The sequence below is a fragment of the Macrotis lagotis genome, chromosome 4 (assembly GCF_037893015.1).
Source record: "Macrotis lagotis isolate mMagLag1 chromosome 4, bilby.v1.9.chrom.fasta, whole genome shotgun sequence".
Taxonomy (NCBI): Eukaryota; Metazoa; Chordata; class Mammalia; order Peramelemorphia; family Peramelidae; genus Macrotis; species Macrotis lagotis.
In genome coordinates, this window is record NC_133661.1 from 235,177,846 (window position 1) to 235,200,032 (window position 22,187).

The window sequence follows — 22,187 nt, forward strand, 5'->3', positions numbered from 1 at the left end:
TCATTTAAATGTTTCAGGGTCAAGGAATTTGAAAGGTAGAAATTATATAATAGACAATTATTATGCCTCACTTAGATGTGGAATTCTAAATGACTAGTAAGCTCTTAAGTGCATACTCTGCAGTATAATTTGACACATTTCAGATACATAGCTTATTTGGACTATGGCTTATTTAGACTAATGTTGCAAAGAGATATTTTATCTTTCTCTATTTTTAATTACTGGATTGTCCCCATTCAGAAAATATGAGATGCTATGATGCATTGTTTTTATCTAATGGTATGAAGGATTTTATTTAAACCAGTATGATTGCCTTTAAATTTTACTTGAGTTTCATTTCTGAAATACATCCTTCTTCTTCTTCTACCCAATGAACTATGCTTATTACAAAAAAAAATTTAAAATAGGAACTGAACAAAAAATATTTCACCAAAATCAAGCAAAATATAAATTGGGTATAATAGTATTATATGGTAGTGGATCAGTTAGTACCAAAAGGTAATCATATGGCATCAATTGAGCCCTTGAAATAAATATGAAATATTATAGAGAGTGATAGCAAGAAAAAGCAAAATTAAATCCTTCCTTCAAGTAGCTTATATACTAATGAGAGACAACATATACATAAATAAATAATAAAAAGATGATAGCCTTAGAAAAGAAAACACTAGAAGTTGGAGACCAGGGAAATGTTTCCTTCAAGAACTGGCCCTTGAGGTTAGTCTTTAAAAAGCTCAGAATTTTTAGAGGTAGAGGTGAGATTAGATAAACTAGAGTCAAATTTCATTTGCATGAGGAAAGTAAAAACCCTTTGTTCCTACTTCAGCTGTTACTTTCTTCTATAGATTGGAAAATATTTCTATGACCTTAGGCTACATGAGAATGATACTTTTTAAATATAGGTAGGCTTGATATTAGATAAAGACATATTTTGCCTCTAGTTTGGTAGTCAAATTTGGACTTCAAAAGCTTTGGATTTATTGGCAGAGTATAACCCAGTGGTTATCAATTTTTTTTTTGTTCTCAAAACTGCTTTGGAGTCTTAAAATTATTAAAAATTACAATTTTTATGTGTTGTAGCAATATTTATCTAGTAAGAATGTGTATACTCCGCAAAAGGAACTTGAAGGGATTCTGAGAAAACAGTTTAAAGGGGAAACAGAAAATCAGATGAAAGAATAGATATGGGGGCGGCTAGGGGGCAGCTAGGTGGCATAGTGGATAAAGCACCAGCCTTGGAGTCAGGAGTACCTGGGTTCAAATCTGGTCTCAGACACTTAATAATTACCTAGCTGTGTGGCCTTGGGCAAGCCACTTAACCCCATTTGCCTTGCAAAAACCTAAAAAGAAAAAAAAAAAAGAAAGAAAGAATAGACATGAAGAAAAGATAAAATTACAAAAATTTCTCAATAATTCCTCTCAGAGATCAGCCTAGTAATGGAAGAAAGTAAGCCACTAAGAGGTCAAAAGAGTAGATGGTGAAGAGTTCTGGCTACAGCAGTCACTCCATGTCCCTTTGCATCAGTTTCCTATTTTTTAATTACTTGAAGTTTTATTACTGAAGGACACAAATTTCACACAATCCTGGGTCATGTAGGGCAAGAAAGAAAACATGGAGTGGAAATAAAAATGCAGGTTGGATGGTAGAAAGTGATTTGGAAAAGAAAACTTCCTTGGAGCCAAAGAAAATAAATTATTGATTATAATGATAATAATCACATCAAGCTTCGTGTAGAAGATAGGGTTCTAGATATTAGAAGTAAGGGAAAGTAGTTATTGATGGGAAGGGCATATGCAATAGCCCATGAAAACTCTTAACGTTGAGAGATGGAATATCACATGCTAAGAACAGTAAGAAGACCATTGTCACCAAATCCCAGAATTACATAGTCTGGAATTGCATTAAAAGGGCCATGTTATAAACAGTGTATTTTATATTTGATTTGAAATGTAATAGGGAAAAATTAGAGTTATTGATATAGCAAGGTGAATTTAAGTGGAGACTTGCACCCAACATTAGTGTTTCAGGATAAGGGGTTCTTACTGATTTTAGACTATATATCAATCAAGGAATAATCAAGTGAATGGATTTAACTCCAGGAGTAGAGATCTCTTTCAAATCCTTACCTAGGCTGAAATTTGCAGAGGAAAAGCTGGGATAGGAATCCCAGACTAAAGAGAAACCTATAATTCTGCCGCCCCATACTAGCAGAACTTTCCAGTTGACTGTATACCAACAATTAACTAAAACTTCAAACAGGGCAATATCACATGTCTGTGCACAGATCCCAAAGTCAGATTAGGAATTTACATAATTTCAAAGAGTTAAATGATGAAACTTTGCACTGTATAGACCAGTTTAGGAGCACTGAAAGCTTGTAGGTCCCTAAATTGAATTGTCCTTGAGATACTGAAAGAAGGAAATTATTTTTTATTAAATGACTACAATTCGTCTAGTACTATCCTAAATTCTTTATGTGTCATCTCATTTTATCTTGACAACAATTTGCTAAAAATTTGCTTCTTTTATAGTTGAGGAAATTAAGGCAAAAAAGTTTAGTAATAAGTTTTGGTCACATAGACTAGATTTGAACCCAGGTTCTTGAATTTTGAACAAATTATACTCCTTGTGCCTCCTTATGAAACACTGTATCTCCTCCTCCCCTCTTCCACCCACAGCATAAAGACTAGCCCAGCCATCCCTTCTAATTGCTTGTAGATTACAATTCTAGCAAATTCCAAAGTAAGGAAGTAAACCAAAAGAATGAGCAATAAACAAAACAATAATGATTCCCAGTAAAAAAAAAAAAGTTATTGTGACAGAGATGCTCAAAAGACACAAACTTAAAAGGACAAAGCAACTCCAAATCATCTGCAAACAAAATATGAGAGAAAAATACAGCTTGGGCACAAATTCAACTGTAATTCTTGGCAGAAATGAATTGAGTAAAAAAAGAGTTAAATTTTTTTTTAATAAATGAAAGTACTAGAGGAAAGAAATGAAAAAAATGAGAATTATGAAAGAAATCTATAGAAAGAGAATTCACATCTTGGCTAATGGTTCAAAATCTTGACTCCTGAAAATACTCCTTAAAAATTAGAATGGAGCAAATAAAACCTAAAGATACAAAGAGGGAAAACAAACAAGCAAATAATATGAACTGGAAAATAGGTCAAGTGGAGTTAATTATAATTATATCAATTAAAAATTCATGTCCAAAATATAAATCAAAGAACCTAGATAATATATTCAATGAAGGAAAGAAAAGTGTTTAGATCTCTTAGGTTATGCAAAGGAGAAATAGTATGACAGTACCTTCTAAAAAAATTCCAAAATGAATGCTCTCAAGAATGTAATAGCCATAATAAATACAGGCTATCGTATTTTCAGCTCTTACTCTCCCCATTTGGGGTTTTCTTGACAAAGATATAGTGGTTTGCCATTCCTTTTCCAGCTCATTTTATAGAAGAAGAAACTGAAGTAAACAGCATTAAGTGACTTGTCCAGGGACACATAACTAGTACTATAGCAGATTTGAACTCAGAAAGATGAATATTCCTGACTCCAGGTCTGGCATTCTATCCCAGTATATCTATATATCTTTATCTCTATTTATATATCTATATCTATATAGATATAGATATATAAAATTTGAAATATAATTTTAGAAAAGTTAAAGGGTGTATAGTCTTAGAACTAAGAATAAGTTACTCAGGGGAAGAAGAATACAGGAAAGGGGGAGAGGGAAGTTAAGTTAGGGAAAATGATGCGACTTGAAGTGTGAATACAATTTTCTACAAATACACATTGGATGTAACGATACATTTCTTTCAATAGAGAATTAGGATGGAAAGGGAGAAAGGATAAAAAGAGGGAAGGTAGATTAAGGACATGATTTGATTTTCAGTCACTTTGACTCTTCATGACCCCATTTGAAGTTTTCTTGACAGGAATATTATAGAGTTTTGCCATTTTCTTCTTGCTGATATTGTAGAAGAGGAATATGAATTAAATGACTTGTCTGGGGGCACACAGCTAGTATTATAGCAGATTTGAACTCAGGAAGATGAGTCTTCCTTACTCCAGACCTGTCACTCTTTCCATTGCACCCCTTTCATGCTCCTTGGCTCCCAGAAGCAGAGCCAAAGCCATAAACTCCAGGTTGCCCAGACCAGATGATTGGAAGAAAGCCTTTTTGAAAAGTTGCTTCCAATTTGCTGGAGTAAGGTAGGAGTTCAGAGTATTTGAGTTCAGAGATATTTCCATTTATTCCTTATGATCTCTGCAGATTCCCTTGTGGAATACTGCCACTTGTTCATCTTGTGTGATTTGGCAGTCCGGTTCCAGTATGTCAGCTTCCATATTAACTTCGTGCCAATAAACTGTCATTGGATTTTCTAAGACTTCCCCAGCACATCCTCAGTGAGAAATGTGTTTGCTGTGGAAACAGTCTTCTTCCTCTGGTGCAGCAGGGTCAGTTATTGAACAACAGTAAAAAATTAGCACATAGTCCCCTAGGGTGGACAACAGATCAATGCTGCCACTTAAGAGAATCATATAGCCACTTGCGTGCGGAAGTTGTCCTTTGCCATTTCCCTGACCCTAAAGCCCTGTAAGTAGTTAATTCTAAAAAACACTTTTTATTGATGTCCAACACTTATCACAGTCCTTGGAGCATAGTAGGCATTTAGAAAATGTTTATTGAATTGAATATATTGGAATATAAATCTTCTTACAGAAAAAATGAAACTGAGGGGGGGTTGCCTATTAATTGGAGGAATATATGGACAAATTATGTTTGTAAATATGAAGGAATGCTGTCCTAAAAAGAATCAAGATGATGGGAAAACTAGTATTGGCTGATATAGAGTGAAACAAACACCCAAGAAAATAATTCTTATAGTGACAAAAATATTAGAAAGATAAACTACTTTGAAAGACTTGGGATCCTGGTCAACAAAATGACATGTCATTTCAGAGGATTAATGATAAAATATACTACCCATCACCTTAGAGAATTGAAGAAATCAAGAGTAAAATTATCTTTAGCTGTCCTTATCTATCTAGTCATCTCTATCTCTGTCTCTGTACACACACACATAGACACACACACACACACACACACACACACACACACACACACACAGAGGCAGGTTGGTTTCCCAAAAAGTGGTTGTTGACTTTTCCTTTGTGAATTGAAAAAATAATTGTGTTAAATTATATTTCCTAATACTATCATAGAGGTGCATACAGGAGCAACTGATGCACTATAAAATGGATGACTTTTAATTTATGATATGCTTGTATACTCATCCACATATACACATGTATATGTATGCTAATGTGGAATTTGTTTTGCTTGACTACATGTGTATGTGATAGAATTTTTCAATGAGGGAAGAAGTGAGGAAAAATGTGGAATTCCTATTTTTGAAAAAATATAATTTTACTTTAAAAAAGAAAACTGCTTACTGCTGATGTTCTGGTATATATGTATATGTGTGTGTGTGTGTGTGTGTGTGTGTGTGTGTGTGTGTGTGTATATATGTATATAATGTCCTTAATTAATTTATGCTTAGATTTCTTTAATCATGGAGGATTCTTTAAAGATTAAGAAAAAAATAGGAAATTAATTTAGAAGGAAAGCATGGGGGCAGCTAGGTAGCACAGTGGATAGAGCACCAGCCCTAGAGTCAGAACTACTGTTCAAATCTGACATCAGACAATAATAACCCAGCTGTGTGCCTTGGGCAAGCCACTTAACCCTATTCCCTTGCTAAAACCTAAAAAAAACAAGAAGGTAAGCATGGCTAGAGTTTAAGGAAAATAATGGTTTTAAATATAAAGGAATACATAACATCATTAGACCTCAAAATCTATTGCAAATCAAAGGTCATCAAAGTTATAACCCACTGGATGCTCCTTCATGAAAGTGCTAGAAAACATAGCCTCTCACAATTACCTTTAGAACTCACAAAGAAGAAGTTGACAGTGACCATTTGAGGACAAAACTTGCCAGTGATAGTAATAGTTCTGGGAATGCATACAGACAGGTGGTATAGTGGTATAGTAAGAAAAGTGTTGAGTTGGAAAATAATTGGATCAAATACAAGTGATAAAAGTCTGACCTGAAGATATATATTAGTAATTGTCAAAAATTCTAAGATCAAGGATGAAGGATTTATTGGAATAATCATTGGGATTAATGATCAAAAACATATGAACTATTGTCCCTACAGAAAATGATTTCATACTATAAATGATTTGAAAGCATTCTTCAAATGGATAATAGAAAGAGATACAAAAATTAAAGCAATCCTGAAATTTTACTCCACATTTTTTCAATTTGATAAGGATGATAATAAATGGGGTCAGTAAATATGGGAAGGAAAATGAAAAGAAAGGGTCATCCTTGCATACATGGTAGTTATATGACTTGGTTTAAACAACTGCATTTAAATTGGATATTACGTGAAAAAATTAATCAAATCTCCACATGAGAAATCCAATGTAGGACCCATATTCCAAGAAACAATAAAAAACAAATAAAACCAAAAAAACTAAGAAAGGTCCAATGAATCAAAAGAGTAATAAGCAATTTTCTTTTTTTAAATTGATATATTTTTTCTAAATATATGTTATGAAAGTTTTTTCAACTTTCATTCATATGCATATTTTTAAGTTACAAAAGTTCCTTCCATCCTCCCTTTCAATTCCCTCCCCTCAGCAGTGAATAGTCAGGTAAACATTGTACATACATATTTTTGATAAACATACTTAAAGATTAGTCATTTGTGGTATGGGGAGTTAAGATTAAAGGAACAAGATACATAGGAGATAATTTTTAGGAAGTGTTCATCAGATTCTGGAGGGTTTTTTTGTGTTTGTTTTATTTTTCTTCCTCTGGATAGGGATAGCATTGTCCATAGCTAGTCTGATAAAGCTGACCTAGCTTTCTAAAGTTCTGAAAGGATCTGCTTCCAAGACTGATCATTACACAATGTTGGGTGTACATTGTTCTCTTGGTTCTTATATTATCAGAAATACTAGCTTTAGCAGTAAGAGAAGAAAAAGCCTAACTCATTCCATGCTTCTCTAGTGTCCCACCATTTATGATTTCTTATAGAACAACAATATTCCATAGTATTCATATACTATAACATGTTTAGCCATTCCCAAGTTGATGAGCATCCTCTCAATTTACAATTCTTTGCCATTAGAAAAAGAGCTGCTACGAATAATGTAGGATGTGTGGGACTTTTCCATTTTTTTAGGTCTTCTTCTGGATAGAGGCCTAGAATTGGAATTGCTGGATCAAAGGGAATGAGCAGTTTCTTTGCTCTTTGGGCATAGTTCCATATTGTTCTCCAGAATGGTTGGATCAGTTCCCAACTCCACTAGCAATGCATCAATGTCCTAATCCTCCCCCATAACCTCTCCAACATTGATCATTTTCTTTTCTTCTCAGCTTGGCCAATATGATAGGTGTGAGGTGATGCCTCATAATTGTTTTAATTTGCATTTCTTTAATCAATTCATGATTTTGAGCATTTTTCCTATAATTATATATAGCTTTAATTTCTTCATTTGAAAATTGTCAATATGCTTTGACCATTTATGAACTGGGAAATAACTTGTAACCCTATAAATTTGATACAATTCTCTATATTTTGGAAACGAAACCTTTATCAGAACTCCTAGTTGGGAAAATTGTTTCCCAGATTTCTGCTTTCTTTCTAATTTTGGCAGTATTGATTTTGTTAGTAAAAAAACCTTTATAATTTAATATAGTCAAAATCATTCATTTTACAATTTATAATCACTCTATTTCTTGTTTGATCATAAATTTGTCCCCTTTCCATAGATCTGATAGGTGAGTATTTCTTGGTCTATTAATTTTTCTATGGGTTTGCCCTTTACATCTAAATCCTGTACCCATTTTGACCTTATTTCAGTAGAGTTTAAGCTGTTGTTTTTCTATGCCTAGTTTTTGTCATATTATTTGCCAGTTTTCCCAACAATTTTTGTCAAAGAGTGAGTTCTTATCCCAGCTGATATCTTTGAGTTTGTCAAACATTCGATTGCTGCAGTCATTTATTACTATTTCTTTTCAATCTATCCTAATCCACTGATATACTATTCTATTTCTTAATCAGAACCAGACAGTTTTGATGACTACTATTTTATAGTAAAGATTAAGATCTGGTAGAGCTAGGTGACCTTCCCTTACATTTTTTTTCATGAGTTCCCTTGCTATTCTTGATCTTATGTTGCTTCAGATGAATTGTGTTACTATTTTTTCTAGCTCAGTGAAATAGTTTTTTGGTAGTTTGATTGGTATGGCACTGAATAAGTAATTTAATTTGGATAGAATTGTCATTTATATTATATTAGCTCAACCTAACAATGAACAATTAGTATTTTTCCAACTATTTGGATCTGATTTTATTTTGGTATTCTTACAGTTTCTGGATTTGTCTTGGGAAGAAGATTCCCAAGGATTTAATGTTGTCTATAGATACTTTAAATGGAATTTCTCTTTCTCTCTCTCTTGCTCTTGGATTTGTTCATATATAGAGAATTCAAAGGTCATTCTCTGATAAATTAGGGAAGAAACAATTATGAATAAATGATGAAACATCTTTTCACCCTCAGCAATTTGTTCATATATAGAGAAATGCTGATGATTTATGTGGGTTTATATCCTGCTATTTTGCCAAATTTTAAAAATTGTTTCAAGGAGTTTTTTTAGATAATTTTCTTGGGTTCTCTAAGTATACCATCATATCATTTGCAAAGAGTGAAAACTTTGCTACCTCACTGCCAGTTCTGATTCCTCAATTTCTTTTTCTTCTCATTGCTAAAACTAGCATTTCTAATAATAGTAATGGTGATAATGGACATCCTTGTTTCAACCCTGCTCTTTTTGGAAATGCTCCAATTGTATCCCTACTGCAAATGATATTTGTTGATAATTGGGATAGATACTATTTAATATTTTAAGGAAAATTATTTATTCTTAAAATTTGTACATGGTAATTTATCAAAGGTTTTTTCAGCGTCTATTGAGATAATTATAAGATTTGGGTTTTTTGTTATTGAAATGTTCAATTATGATCATGTTTTTCTAATATTGAACCATTTCCTACCTACCTGGTATAAACTCTGCCTGATTATGGTGTATTATCCTAGTAATAACTTCCTGTCTTCTCAGTGCTAAAATGTTATTTAAGATTTTTGCATCAATATTCATTAGGGAGCTTGGTCTATAATTTTCTCAGGCAACTTTCTCCTCATTTGCCTTTTGTTTTGCTCATTCCATTTGGCTTAAACTGGTTTTTAATGTATTATTTTCTTCAGTATTTCTTGGATTTCTTTCACCAAGCTGCTGATTTGGTTTTTATGACTTTTCTGCATCACTCTCATTTCTCTTCCCAAATTTTTCCTCCACCTCTCTTAATTACTTTTCATAGTCTTTTTGTGAGCTCATCCAGAGCCTGAGCCCATTTTCTCCTTCTCTTAAAGGCTTTGGCTACAGAAATTTTGAGCTTGTTATCTTCTGAAACTTCCATGGGACCAAAGTAATTTTCTATGGTCAAATTCTTCCTTTTCTTTTGTTTGCTTATTTCCTCAGCCTATGACTGATTTACTGCACTTCCAAGGCTTTGTGGGGGGTTGGGAGATGGGACATAACACTGGGACATTTATTCCTCCAATGTTTTATATTCTCTTGCCTGTACTTTGATATGCAGATGACCACAATTTATCCACTCTGCCCTGGAGCTGTAAGGAGCATCCCTGCTTGGCTATCATAGTATGGAAGCCCAAACTGCAGCCAGGATCTGACTGTGGGCAAACAATATAATCCTGCTCCAGGGAGAGCAGAGAGATTTCTACAATCTCCCCTACCCCCTTACATCTGTGGGATGTGCTCTGGAGATGCAGTCTGGCTTCCCCAGTTCCTGCTGCAGGTTCTCACTACACAGCTGTTCTGAGACTGGGCTCCCACAGGGCTGCTCTTAGGCAAGCATTCACTCTGCACTCATTCTGTTGCAGCAGAGTTCTCTCACCATCAAACAATAACGTTCATGATAGTGCTACAATGCAAACTCTAAAAGGTCATTCTCTGATAAATTAGGGAAGAAACAATAATGAATAAATGATGAAACATCTTTACACCCTCAGCAAATAATTGGAGAGTCATTAAAGAAAAATGTTGAACATATTGTCAGATGGAATCGGTCAATCATTCTGGGTTGTAGTTTGCTTTTTTTGTTTGTTTTATGATGTTGTTTTAATGATTGAATCAATGGGAAATTTTCTTTACTAAAGGAATGGCTGTAATGGAAAGGCAAATAGAATTAATAAAAAGGTCTAAAAGTACAAATAATAAACAAATAAAATTAAAAAAATATTGAAGCATCATCTCCACATTACAGCAAGAGTGAAAAATTGAACCCAGGTCTTCCTAACCTAGTGATTTGCCCTCAATTAACTACAATGATGATACTTAACTCTGTGTGTGTATCCTTGTGCACAAAAAGAATATAATTATTCACATTTTGAATATCTATATAGATATATGTTATATAAAACTGTGAAAATACATAATTTTACATTTAAAAGTTGGACAAAACATAATATATTTTTATGTGAGAAGAAATTATATTAAATACTCTACCTCAGGCAAAAAATAAATGCAAATAAATTCAAGGTTATTGGTTGATGAAAGGGGACTAGTATCTGTGAAAACTGGGAAAGGTTTCAAATAGAAGGTGATGCTTTCACTGAGTTTTGATTGAATCAATGGATTCTTAAGACCAGCAATGTGGAGAGAGTACATTTTAAGCCAATGAAAATGTATGGAGGTGAGAAATGGAATGTCATATGTGTGAAACAGTAAAAAGGCTTGTCTTGTTCTGCTGCAGAGTAGAGAAAATAAAAGTAATATATAACAAGGTTGGAGAGGTTGGTGGGATTATTCTTTGAAATGTTTTAAAAGCCAAATAAAGGAATCTATATTTTACTCTAAAGATAACAGGGAGTTTATTGAGATGGGGAGTGATATCTATGATTAGAATTATTCTATAGGAAAATCATATTAGCAGTTTGTAGAGAATGGATTAGATTGGGGAGAGACCTGAGACATCAGAACAATTAGACGATTACAATAGTATAGGTGAGAGGAAAAAGGAATGAGAGTGGGTTTCCTAGAAATATTCCCTAACATAGTTCTGCAAAGGACCTAATAGAAAGCAAAGTAAAATTTTTAATTTTGATGCCCCTTATATTTTCTTTTTCCCTTAAAAATAAAATTCCTTTCATATTTCTAAACCTCTTCTCCCACTACCCCCCCTTCAATTAAAACTTTGTCCTCAAAAATCTTTTTTTCTAATCATTTAAAACTCTATCTGAATTTTAGTCAATGTATCCCATCTGGTGAGGGAAAATGTATCTATATTTTAGGTTTTTTCTCTATTATTGTAATGAAATTATTGCTCTAATATTAAAAGAATTTCAAGAATCTGAGTCAGATACTTGGGAGGGCAGAGGGCTATACTCAGCTCCCTTGAAATCATGACTCATGTTTTACTTACATGCTTCACCTACTAATAACTCTGACCCTGAAACACTGAAGGTCTAAAGAAGAATGATCTCCAGAAGTCTGGCATAGAATGTTTTCGTGGAATGTCACCACACATACCTCCGTTAGCAAATTAATTACCAATTAAATTTAATTCATTTTAGTCTCTTATCTTAAACCAAAAAATAAAAAATAAAGGTCATGGAAAGAGAAAGCTTCTGAGTTAAGAATCTCATCTGTCACTAATTCCCTTAGGAACTACTTTGAATCTCATAAAGGCTCCAAAAAAAGAAATAGTATATGAATGCAGGTTTGAAATATACAATTAATATAACACAAGAGAATTCGAAAGATACAAATAAAGTTCCCTAAATCAAAAGCTCATTTCAAAAACAAGGCTAGAAGGTGCTAGGATATATTTTTTTTAATATAAAGATTTTATTTATTTTGAGTTTTACAATTTTTCTGCTAATCTCACTTCCCTCCCCCCATCTCCCACAGAAGGCAATTTGACAGTCTTTACATTGTTTCCATGGTATACATTGATCCAAATTGAATGTGATGAGAGAGAAATCATATCCTTAATAATAATTAATTTATATTTATATTAAAATAATTTATATAATAATAATAATTAAGGCAGAAACATAATAAGAGATAGCAAGATAAGACAATAAGATATCAGTTTTTTTCCTAAATTAAAGGTAATAATCCTTGGTCTTTGTTCAAACTCCACAGTTCTTTCTCTGGATACAGATGGTATTCTCCATTGCAGACAGCCCCAAATTGTCCCTGATTGTTGCACTGATGGAAGGAGCAAGTCCATCAAGGTTGATCATCACCCCCATTTTGCTGTTAGGATGTACAATGTTTTTCTGGTTCTGCTCATCTCACTCAGCATCAGTTCATGCAAATCACTCTAGGCTTCCCTGAGTTCTCATCCCTCCTGGTTTCTAATGGAACAATAGTGTTCCATGACATACATATACCACACTTTACTAAGCCATTCCCCAATTGAAGGACATTTACTTGATTTCCAATTCTTTTCCACCACAACAAGGGCTGCTATGAATGTCTTTGTACAAGTGATGTTTTTACCCTTTTTTCATTATCTCTTTAGGGTATTGACCCAGTAGTAGTATTGCTGGATCAAAGGGTATGCATATTTTTGGTACCCTTTGGGTGTAGTTCCAAATTTCTCTCCAGAAGGGTTGGATGAGTTCACAGCTCCACCAACAATGTAATAGTGTCCCATATTCCCCACAACCCTTACAACAATGATCATTTTCCTTTCTCATCATATTGGACAGTTTGAGAGGTGTGAGGTGGTACCTCAGAGAAGCTTTAATTTGCATTTTTCTAATAAGTAATAATTTAGAGCAATTTTTCATATGACTATGGATTGCTTTGATCTCCTCATCTGTAAATTTCCTTTGCATATGCTTAGACTATTTATCAATTGGGGAATAGCTTTTTTTCTAAATTTGACTCAGTTCTCTGTATATTTTATAAATGAGTCCTTTGTCATAAACATTAGTTGTAAAGATTGTTTCCCAGTTTATTACAATTCTTTTGATCTTGGTTACACTGGTTTTGTCTGTGCAAAAGGTTTTTAATTTAATGTAATCAAAATCATCTAATTTATTCTTAGTGATGTTCTCTATCTCTTCCTTAGTCATAAACTTCTTCCCTTTCCATAGATCTGATAGGTTAACTAGTCCTCAATCTTCTAGATTGCTTATAATATTGTTTTTCATGTCTAAATCCTATATCTATTTTTTTATCTTGGTATAGGGTGTGAGGTGTTGCTCTAATCTTAAATTTCTTCCATGCTAACTTCCAATTCTCTCATGCTAGGATATTTTCCTCAGAGATATGCAACTCAGATTCTACTTAGGTCACATCTATTCATTATGGTAACCAAGAAGTTCCAGAGAATAATGAGAAGAAAGAACATCAATTATTCCCTGGAGGCTATGTGCCTGGGAGAAGACACTGACAGAATTGAATAACAATGAATGATACATTAAAAAGTAGTGAGAATTTATCTGTAGCCTATGGCTATTTAATAGTCAGTTTGATAGCCCATTAGGATCCTCTAGGCAAGAAATTCTGAAAAATTTAGGCCACACATAGTACTTATCCCTCTAAATCAGGTTTGTGGGCTCTGATTATGAAAATGACCTGTTTGGAAGACCCCAATTAAATTATCCTTTTACAATTAAATCACACAGAATTAGAGGAGGAAAATGATAAATGATCTTCACTGGGAAAGTTCAAATCTTAGGATCTGGGTTAGAATCATAATTCTATTCCTTATCACTTGTTTGACCTTGGGCAATTAACTTCTCAATCTTCTCATTTATAAGATAAGGACTCAAAGAGCTCTAGTATTGCCTCTAGCTCTAATTCTGATTCTCTCATTCTTAGTCATATCTAGAACATATTCATAATTCTTAAGACTTTAGGTAATAATATAAACACCATTTTACCTCTCCTACATATAATCCTGCTTGATTATTTCCAGTCTCAATGAACTAAATTTTGAAGCATTGTGGATGAAATCAACACTATATGATTGTGTTCCTCAATGGACCACATTGGCATAGAAAGCTAAATGATACAAAAAAACTGAAATGCCTAAATTATCCTTTTTTAAGACTGAACAAGTCACTTAACTTCTCAGTACTCTAAAATATGAAAGATTTTAAGTTGTAGATTTTTTCCAGCATTTCCTCACCTGGGAATTCCCTGTAGTATGAAATGACATTTCTATCACTATCTCTATTCTTATTCCATCTGCCTGTCCTATTAAAAAGAAAACCTCTTAATCTAGATCATTCTATTTTTCATTATGTATGCCTTCCAACTATCCTTCAAATTGCTGTCAGAATAATTGTTCTTTTGCATAGAATTTAGTATGACTCTACTTAAAAATTCTCAGTGAATTCTTATTATTTGCAGGTAAAATTTAAATTCCTTTGATTGATATTTAAGACCCTGCATAATTTAGAACCATGCTATGCCTTCAACTTTGTCTAATGTTCTTCCTATCCTAAACTTCTCTGTTCTAGCCAAAATGAACAACTCTCTCCTTAAGACATACTTTCCTTTTCCTGCTTCCAAATATTTGCCCATTCAGTTTGTCTATGCTTTGCATATTTCCTCTACATTTTGTTTGCTCACTTCCTACTTATATTTTAAAGTGGAAATCAAATGATCCTTCCTCTTTAACCCTTTCCTTAATTTCTCAGTAATGTCATAATTTTTCTCTCCTACTCAACATAACTTTTTTTTTTAAAAGAATGCAATGTACCTATTAGAATGTGAGTGCTTGGAGAGCAAGGTTATGTTTTTCCTTTTCTTTATTTCTCCAAAGCATTGAATATATTAAAAGCTTAATAAATGCTTATTGATTGTCAGTACTTAGGTATGTGTTTCATTTTTCTACAAGCCCCCTCGTTCCACATTGACAGAACCTGTTTTATCCCTATTTTTATATCTAAATATCTATATATAATCTATCTATCTATCTATATATATATATACATATTGTATCTGGCACAATGAGTACTTCATAAATAGTTACTGAATAGAATTTAATTAAGAAATAGTGTTTGTGTGTGTGTGTGTGTGTGTGTGTGTGTGTGTGTATGTGTTTATATGTATATTTAAATTTCTGGACACTTAACTGATATTGAAAACCCCAGAGAAAATGCTAGTAATTCCCTTGTCCAGTTAAACAGGAATGAGAGTGACCAAGAAGATGGATAAAACCTTTCTGAGTTTTAGAGAAAGTGCAGAAGCTAACTTCAAAATTCCTTTCCTACATCTTGTTTTAGTATATGGTTTTTAAAATGTCCTAAAAGTATTTTTTAAAAAGCAGGGCTCTGTCTGACCTTATGGGAGTTTTCAAGATTGTTTCAAGCTGAATTCCTTAGTTCCTTCCTACACCTCAAAAGGAGGTGTCTCCTCTGGCCTTGCCCTGCTTTCAGAGCAGAACAAGAATATGGGCCACTCCCAGTGAGTCTATGTGTTTGGGGTTAATGGGAAATGTGGTACCAGTGGGGTATTTTTTTAAATAGGAAAGAAGCACCTCTCTGATATTTCTGTTCTTATAAAAATATTCCTTTGAAAAGTGCATTCTCTCTATCTAAGTGCCAGTTCAGAAGGGTGGAAGGTGAAAAGATCCATTGCAGACTTCTCTCTGTCTTCCTGCCCCCATTACAACTTATCCCTGACCTTGGTTGATTCGCTGTCGGGCAAAAGGACAACCAAGCATAGGCTTCATTTGATGAAAGGCAGAAGATTGTGATAAAATGCATATGGGATTGGAAGTGGGGGGAGAGGTTGACATTTTTATAGAATAATGATGATTAGTAAAAACAGGCTATCCCCATCCCCCATCCCTTTTAATTCTGCAAACAGCTCTGTAGCTAACAACCATGATCCCCTTTGCAGATTTATAGTCTATAAACAGAAATATAGCAGGGACTTTCAACACAAATGTATCTCATTTCAGGAAAGCCCTGTGACCCCCATGAAATGCTGCATTATGAAAGAAGAGTTGAAAGAACATCAGCAATTAACTTTAGGGACATCTTTACATGGGAGCAGGGAGGAGGTATAAGAATTAATTAAATGGGGAAAGTTAACCTGGGACTTACTTCCTCAGAGACTCAATGATAAGTACAAGAGATTAATTTTTTGAGGAGAGAAAAACTAATTTGTCACCAAATATAAGCCCAATAAAAGACTTTTGAATGCCATTTTATTAATAAATGTGTTCAAGTGTGAGAAGAATTGGGTAGGGAAGGTGTTATGAGTTAACCATCACCTCCAACAACTTTTTACCATTAAAAACTGTGCAGAATCTACGAAGCAGTGAAATGGCCCCCTCCTCCCACCACATACATATTATAATTTCAGAAATTAGCCAGATCATTGACCCTCGATTCTTCTCTCCTGTGACTCTTCCATGAAATATATGGAGAAGAAGAATGTGTTGACATTAAATTATTTAAAAGTTATTATTAGTTAATGAGAATTATTACTAGTAGATTAAGATCAGATGAGTTTCCATGGCCTAAATTACCTAAACTTTTTCACCTTCTAAGAAGCAAAGAGTTAGTCCATTTTAGCAGTGAAAGTATAACATCACCCTCTTTTCTTTTTAAATTCAATTAACCTAGATCAGATGAATGAACAAACAGACTGACAAAGGCTTTGCACCAAATGTAACAAAATAAATAAGATATTAAAGCATTCAAATTTACATTTATATTACTGAACTTAGAAATTAAAATGCTAAGAAGACTGACAAATTAACTGGTCAACAAGACTTAACAGTTGAAATTGAAATTGTCATGATAACCTTCAAATATCCTAGACTTTCTATCTCTACAACATGGACTTGCATTTTTGGGACTTTCTCCTCCTCTATAGAATTGAATATGTGTTTTAAAGGTTGATTTAATGACATATTTCCTGCAATTTATATAAGGCCAATTTTTCAATTGTTTTTACAAAGTATAACTGCTATTAGCTATGGTTCTGCTTCACGTATCTTCTCCTCCCCCACACTCCAACCATACCTATCCTACTTCCTTCACCTTGAATTTAGGATACCTTCAACTAGAAAACTAAAAAAAAATGAATGTCTTGGGGCAGCTAGGTGATGCACTGGATAGAGCACCAGCCCTGGAGTCAGGAGGACCTGAGTTCAAATCCAGGTTCAGATACTTAATAATTACCTAGCTGTGTGACCTTGGGCAACCATATTTCCTTGCAAAAACAAAAAACAAAACAAAAAAATGAATTTCTTACTTTAACCTAAGAACATAGAGCTTTTGGTCATATCTGAGGTAAATGCCTTGTTGTGATTTTTCTACCACTAAAAATTAAGGTACTCTAATCCAAAAGTTGTTACTTGGTTCATGCTTGTGTTTAATAGCATATGTTTGCTGACCCTGACTGTAGTTTGTGGCAATGGAATATTAATTGTTCATTGTTTTACTCATAGTCATACTACTGATGTTGCCACTGTCATTGCCTAGAAGGTATTGGACTTGCTTTGCTCATGGGAGAGAATAAAGAGTTCCCAGTTGTTGATGCACATGTATCAGACCCTCACTTTGTTAAGGACCAGAATTCCTACATCCAAAGCATAACTTTAGTCAGTATTCATAGGTCTAAGTGGGAAGAAGAGTTCTCAATTGCAGAGGCATGGAATTGAGATCCTCAGACTTTTCATTAAAGTCATTCATTCAAAGTGTCAAAATATCAGATCTTATTTCCAATGTTTACCAAGAATTTATGGACCTAATGGAATGGGAAAGAACTTCCTATTAAACCTCAGGGTTCACAGTCAAATGCTTGCATCTGAGTTCTGTATTAAAATGCCATGCTTTAAGACTACAGAACAGCTGCCTGAATGAGTAATCCCTCAGAACAATTCATGAATGAGTGGATAGGGTAGCAGAATACCTGCCACTGGAACACATGGTTCAGTTAGTTATATGACTCTTACTCTCTCCAGGAAGTATGGGATATATCAGGAAGAATGTCTGTACTTTACAATCTGTAGAGGTGTGGTCAGAGACTGTAGTCATAACTCTTGTCAGGGGCTTATGATCTAAATGGAGGTAACTACTCCAGCTTGACCTATTGTTGCTCATCATTTGATTCGACAGGAAAGGAGATCTCTGGGCATCAGCCTAGAGTAGGACACAACCAAAGAGTCCAGAGACTGTCTATGACTACTCTGCTGGTTGCTTTTTTTGGGGGGGGGGGGGTTGTAAGTCATTTTCCCCCTTTGATTATCTGGAGGAGAATGGGGAATTTCTTCTTTACAGATGTAGGGTAGTGAAAAGTATCATTCAGTGTCTTAGTTTCAGAACCTTGACAGTGCTGATTTTGTGCAAGTGATGGACTCTTCTTAGAGTATACCCTCAGGGAAGGTCAAGGTATGAGAGGCTTTAGCAAGCCAGTCAAGTTTCAACAGCAGAGGAAAATTGTATGAAAACTCAAAAGTTACAGACCGAGCCCCAAATAGTAAGCTAAATTTTAAAGACATCAAAGAATCATCCAGCATAAGCAAATCAAAAGTTCATACAAAGAAACATTCACACATCATCTCCTTACCACTTAAGATCTCATGTAAATTGACTCATATCAAGATCAAATCTGTATCCTTGATCCTATTCTCAGCATACTTTTTTTTTTTTACCAATTAGACCAGTAGGCACAAATAAGATAACTTAAGATTCAAAGAAGGAAGAGAAGTTAGGAATGATTTAGTTTTAGTATGTCATTTAAAAAAAAAGCAGAACTTCAAAAACCAGAGGAAAGAAATTTATTTGTCTAAATCACATAGTTATTTAATGACAGAACTATAATTCCATAATAGCATAGTAGAGATTCTGGGTTTGAATCTTGGTTTCTCCGCTGACTACCAATGTGAACTTGGATACATTAGTTTTTTTTTTCTCATAGATGATAAACAAATTAAAGCTGAAAGGGTCAAAGAGGGTAAAGAATCCATATTAGATGATCTTCAAAGCTCTGTCCAACTCTAATTGAGAATTCTATAAATCTTTAAAGCTAATTCTGGTACTCCTACTATACAAAATTATCTCCCTGATGATCCAAAGTTAATGTAGAAAATAAGGAAATAAGCTTCTGTGTTTACACAGTGTTTACATTTCTAAAAATCTTTTCTTGAGATGTTTTGAGGTTTTTGAATTTTCACAACTCAATTAAAAACACTTCTGGAATCCTTTTAGTTCCTTTTAAATAATATCCATTTATGTTAGCATATATAGTTCAAAGGACGATGGTTAGAAGGAGACATGGCACAGAAATTTCATGATATTTTTATTACTTACTGTGACAAAAATAATTTATAATATTTCTATAACTTACAAGTATAACAATAACAGACTAAAAGGAACCTTACAAATCACATAGCATATGTATGCTTTAAATTGAGAAAACTGGGTCCCATGTAATCAAAGTTTTTTCTCTAGAACTAGCTATTGCCAAGGTGAGAGTAACCAGAATTACCCAAGAATTAGCAGCTACCGTAACAAAGGAACTTTGGAATATGATATTCCAGAAATCAAAGGAATTCATATTGCAACCCCAAAAAATTACCTACCCATCAAAGCTAAGTATAATCCATAAAAGGAAAAATGGATATTTAATGAAATGGAACACATTCAAGAATTTCTGATGAAAAGACCAGAAAGACCAGAGCTAAATAGGAAGTTTAACTTTCACATGTAAGTCTCAAGAGAAGCATAACAAGATAAATAGGAGAGAATTATAAGGGACTCAATAAGATTAGAAGGAAGCAAGGTGGCCCAGTGATAGAGTACTGGGCCTGGAGTCAGAAGACATGAGTTCAGATCTGATCTTAGACACTTACTAGTTATGTAACCCTTGACAATTCACTTAACCCTGCTTGCCTTAGATTCTTCATCTGTAAAATGAACTGGAGGAGGAAATGACAAATAACTCCATTATCTGTGACTAGAAACCCCAAATGAACTCACATGATTCAGACTTAATTGATATATAACTCAAAAATGATACATGCAATTCTTAAAAACTGCCATTATTATATCAAATAAAAGAAGTGATGTGATTATATAGGGAAGATCTAAAAAAAATGAATATGAGTGATGCATTGGAAGAAAGGAGAGAAGGAAGAGAAAGGATAGAGGAAATTTCCTCTCATCAAAAGAGGCCTGTCATGGAAAAAAACAACTTTTACAGTAGGGGGAATTGTGGGCAATATGGTAGGTAATCTTTGAATTTCAATATTATTAAAATTAATTCTAAGAAGAGAGAGACTACACACACACACACACACACAGACACACACACATACACACACACACACACACACAGTCAATTGAGTAAGAAAATCAATTTTGTTTAACAGGGCAGAAGGAAGGAAAGAGGGGAAGAGAAAGGTGGAGTGAAAAAAAGAGAGGTGGGATAAAGGATGGCAGAGGTTAGAAGCAAAACAGACTTCTATAAAGGGATTAGAGACAGGCAGAGAGAGTGAGAGAGAGAGAGAGAGAGATGAGCATAAACAGGAGAAAAGTGGTAAAGGAAAATGAAAAGTTTTCAGTTGAAACTGAATGTTATTGGGCTAAATTCAGCCATAAAATTGAAGCAAATAACAGGATTGATAGAAACCAGATTCCCAACATATATTGTTTACAAAAACCATTCACAAAACAGAAACATATACCCAGTAAATAATTAGCAGGAGCAGAATCTTTTATGCTATAGTTGAAGTAAAAAACTAGGGATAACAAACATGATTTCAGACAAAGCTAAAGCAAAATAGACTTTTTAAAGATGTAAGTAGGGAAATTATATCTTCCTAATAGGTACTAGAGAAAATGAAGCAATATCAGTTCTAAACACCCAATGTCATAAGATTCATAACTTAAAAGAAGAATTAAATTATTTACAGGAAGAAATAGACAGTAAAACAATACAGGAAAAGAACACCTCTATTTTTTTCCCTCAGAGTTAGTTAAACCTAACTATTTAAGAAAAGAAATTGAAAATGCCATAAATGAGGTTCCTAAGAAAAGTTTCCCAGGATCAGCTGGATTTAGAAATGAATTTTACCAAATATTTAAGGAACAATTCATTCTAATTAATTTTTTTTTAGGTTTTTGCAAGGCAAATAGGGTTAAGTTGCTTGCCCAAGGCCACACAGCTAGGTAATTACTAAGTGTCTGAGACCGGATTTGAACCCAGGTACTCCTGACTCCAGGGCCAGTTCTTTATCCACTATGCCACCTAGCCGCCCCAATTCATTCTAATTTCAATAAAAAACAACAAAAATCATGTTATTTCAAAATTTAAAAAGTCATTGATATAATTTATTAAGGTATATACTATATTTATGAATAAGTAAGCTAAAGTTAATCTAAGGATGGATAATGACTTAATTACAGGAATTAGATTAGTTTTCACAGATGAATTGATACTTAGAATTAATTTGGAAAGAAGATACTGATTCTGAAAAGTAATAAGATACAAGTGAATTATACTGAACATTTCTTTTAAAAATGCATAGAAACTGGAGATGGAATTTTCTTCTAAGTGACTATCTTGTCATGATAGAAGGACTTGTGTAGCATAATTTAATGATGAACTATACCATGGAGAATTATTCTAAGGAGGTACATCATAGTGGAGAGTTCTTTCTAGATTTCTTTCTTATTAATAATGCTTTTTAACTTACTGTATTGTCTAGAAATCCTGTGGATCTTCCCCTTCCAGAATTTTTTTTGACTAGGTAAAAAAGTCTATTCATTCACTCATTTCTTTCTTAATCACACTATTGAGCATTTCCTCAGGCAAACTGATACTGAGCAAAATCCTTATCTATAAAAAGACCAAGGTCTCCTATTGCAACCAGGGTAAGCTCCCAGTCCTACTTAGCTATATCTTGCCACTGGACACAGATGTCTCTGGAGGAGAAAGTGATTCTGGTAGCTTTTTACAACCTTCTTTCACTTAAATTCACTGTTATGCCATGACATCAACTCCCTGCTGTCATGATATTCTTTT